The sequence below is a fragment of the Anarrhichthys ocellatus genome, unplaced genomic scaffold (genome assembly GCF_004355925.1).
Source record: "Anarrhichthys ocellatus isolate YVR2014 unplaced genomic scaffold, GSC_Weel_1.0 scaffold16, whole genome shotgun sequence".
Taxonomy (NCBI): Eukaryota; Metazoa; Chordata; class Actinopteri; order Perciformes; family Anarhichadidae; genus Anarrhichthys; species Anarrhichthys ocellatus.
In genome coordinates, this window is record NW_022280046.1 from 8837469 (window position 1) to 8841181 (window position 3713).

Sequence of the window (3713 nt, forward strand, 5' to 3'; positions counted from 1 at the left end):
AAACGGTACGTTGTTTGTTCACTCGGTTTTATGAAAATGTGTCTCTGATATTTAGTCCAGTTCACAAACATTTATTAAATCACCGCAGGATCTGATCTGACAGTAGAACTTATAACATTACATATTTATAGTATAGATATTTATGAGTCGTGTCACTATATGACACTTTATAGGAGTTTCTATAGTTATGTATCCTTCTGTTCAGTAAGAAATGAAATCTGCATTCATTCTTGTAGAGTGGCAACCAAAGTGAAAACAGAAATTCTTCCTGAAGTTTCATTTCAAACTTTTTCAAAGGTCTGCAGGTTGCATCCTGGTCCTGTGTGAAGGAATGTTCAGCTGGAGGTGAGCGGAGGAGAAGAGAAAAAAACATTGAGCCGCGTCTGCAGATTACAGCTGCCGATCAATGCCATCAATACCTGATGGTGTTCATACCGAGGGCTGATTAAAGACTAAGGAGGAGAAGAGATCCTGCGTATGTAAGAAGACAAGAGACAGGGAAGAAGCAAAAGAGAGTCAGAGAGGCTGCGTGATAAATGGGGAGAGTTTCTGGATGGAGCAGTTGGGAGGTGAAAGGTCAAAGCCACATGGAGGTTTGATCTATAGCCTGAGACAAGAGAGGAGGATGGAGGGGGAGGAAGAGAGACGCAAAGAAGGCTGAGAGAGTAATAACTAGACAAAAACATACAAAGAAATGATATTAACACTAAAGAGGCAGTAGCATTTTATGTGGCCAGTTTAATCAAGTCTGACAAAATAACCGTGGATGATTTCATAATGACATCATCAGAGTTCTCTCAGTTTCTTTAAATGTACAACAGAAAAGTTGAGTTCAAAGCATAGACTGATCATAAGAAGTGGACTTACGTCGTGTCGTCACCTATTGGTTTGTGCTCTACGGTTCTGCAGCCTCCAGATCGGCATTGTGGACAAGAACATCTTGGTGTTTTTGGCAACCAGTGAGCGGAAGTGACCATATTTGGACTGCGGAGGAGTGACATAGATACAGTACATCACCTTTGTTAATAATTTGAGAGAAAGAAACTACAGCATTTGACCCTCACAAAACCCTCACTGAATTATAACTTTGTCTTTTAACCATGAACATGAATGACCTCTTTAATTTGTGTCATTGTTAATAACAGACTTTATAAATGTTAAACGCAACAACAAACCAGAAAGAGACAGTTTGAGGATTCTTGTTTCTGTGTTTTTACTGCTTCATTTCTAACTTTCAAGCCTGAGGTAAAAGTGAATAATTGAACAGTTAACTTTACATGTAGAACTACAACTTTAATCATAATCCACCTTTGAATTATGAAGAGACCGAAGCTTTTATGATTTTAAAGTGAACGAGATGAAGGTTCAGTTTAAACACCCAACAGATGGAAACAGAAACCGTCAGAGTGAGATTAAAGGAGGAGATTGATCTGCTGCTCTGTGATCAGAGCCTCATTAAAAGAGCTCCGAACCCCTGGTGATGTTAATGTGTGTGTGAGTGAGTGTGTGTGTGTAAACCCAGCCTTAACTAGTCACACAGAAACACAGAAGTCTATAGCTGAAGATGTTTCAAGAAGTGTTATGAATATTACGATTGAATTTTACACACTTTTTAGTTTAAAGTCATCATTTTGTAAGATTTTCATTGCTTCAAACCCCGTTTTTGATTTAATTAAAGTCAACATTTTTTTCAGACAGTCAATGTGTTTACATTTCATAAGTCATTTTTGGCATTTTCTTTATGAAAGTGATAGTAGAAGAACAAATAGCAGATAGATGAAGAGCTTAAGGCTGCATTCCAACTCCTCATCATCAGTAGTAAACCTGCCACTGTGTCATAGTACTGAATGGAAAAAGAACATTACCGTGTGCACAGCAAGACATCAGATCTCAGTTGCTCACAGCTTGAATGAAATGATCGACTCCGTCTTTATGGGGCTTTTTCACAGCAGACATTCTAACGCATCGTAGCAAGAGAAGCATTAACAGCAGCTCTGGTACCTCGTTATCAACAGGCTGAAGCAAACCCGTCATTCCCTGCTCCGACTTTCCGAGGTAAACGGAACGCACCATAACACAATGTAGCATTATCACATAATTGTCTCTTATGGCTGCTGTTCAGCTAAGGTTATCTGGTCTTCTAGTGTAAAGTATAAAGCAAGGAATCTGTGTGTGTGTGTTCGTCGCATATCTCGAGAACCGTCCCTCCGATCTACCTCACACTCAACAGGAGTATTGCTGAGGACCAAAGGACGAGCAGCGTCAAAGATGGTGCAATTTTGACGTGCGACATGTTCAATATCAATAACATTTGAATAAACAGCAGAGGGGGCGGGGCTTCAGGGCTCTGTGGTGTCGGTCCTTTTTTATTGGCTGCAGTTCCGTTGTGATGCTGGATGCAGCATGACGCCACTTCTCTTTCCCAGGTTGTCAAATACCAACGCTTTGTCTCGCCACATGCAGTTTGATGCCAACGTCTTTAAAGTAACCACAATGTAAATTGATCCATGTCAGTATTAAACACTCGGAGATCATGCTCCGTGGGTGTGATGGCATAGGCCTACTTTAAAGATCGAAAATAAGGAGCGGAGGGAAGGAGTCAAACGAACACAGGAGACCAGTGTTCCACTTTAGATTTATAGGTAATGTGTCTTTAAGCAGCAGGGAGCCGGGACACCCCAGGACTGAAATGTTAAAGATTCTAACTTTATAACAAAAATGATCAAATAACTGGAAAGATCAGGCCTGGATGTGTGACAGGTGCTGAAGACTTTCTCTGTCTTACTGCTGTTTTTACTCAATACAACATTTTCATCAGGAAGGTCAACACATACCTTAATCTGAAAGGAATGAATATGGAGCACAGACCCGCGGTTTCATTTTTCATCTTTATTGAACACAAAGTCAACTACAACACATGTGAATACAACACGTGTTTATATGTAGATTCAACCTGGTCTGCGGTACATCAAGGGAAGCTCATATACATGCACTACATCACGCACACTCCCACACACAAACTCTAATATCGAGATTGAGTTTTCTTTATAAACAATAAATAATCAAATCAAAATTAATGAGGAAAAACAAATTCAAAACAGAAAATTCAGAGCTGAATGTTTGAATGTTAAGCAGACACTTTACTTTCTAGAACACAGACTGGTCATTGCATGTTCGACATGTTTCAAACTGAGGTAAATCATTTACTGAGAATAAGATGATGGGAGAAATAATAGAAGCGGAGAAACGACCAACCAATAAGATATAGGAATGCTCTGGTCATATTTATCATTTTTATAATCAAGTCACAGAACAGCACCCCTTGTTGCTGTAGAGATCAATTTAATGAATGCATTTGTAGTTTTTGGAGACATTTTCAATAACTGCAGCACATGTCTTATTTTTGTTCCATGTTGCTGCATTTGAAGAAAAAACAGACGGTTCTTTTAGACATTCCGGTCCACTACCTCTACCAAAGAACCTCCTTTTTTCTCGGTGGATGCTCTGATCTTCCTCACTTGGTACTTACTCTTCCGCTCTTCCTCTCTGCCTTCTTTATTTTTCTCACCTTTCCTCCCCAGAGAGGCTGCCAAAAACATATTTTCTCAAACTGTTAAGAGTGGCGGAGAAAACCAAAGATTAAGATCTTAAAGCTGTCTGGACTTGGTGTGTGTGTGTGTGTGTGTGTGTGTGTGTGTGTGTGTGTGTGTGTG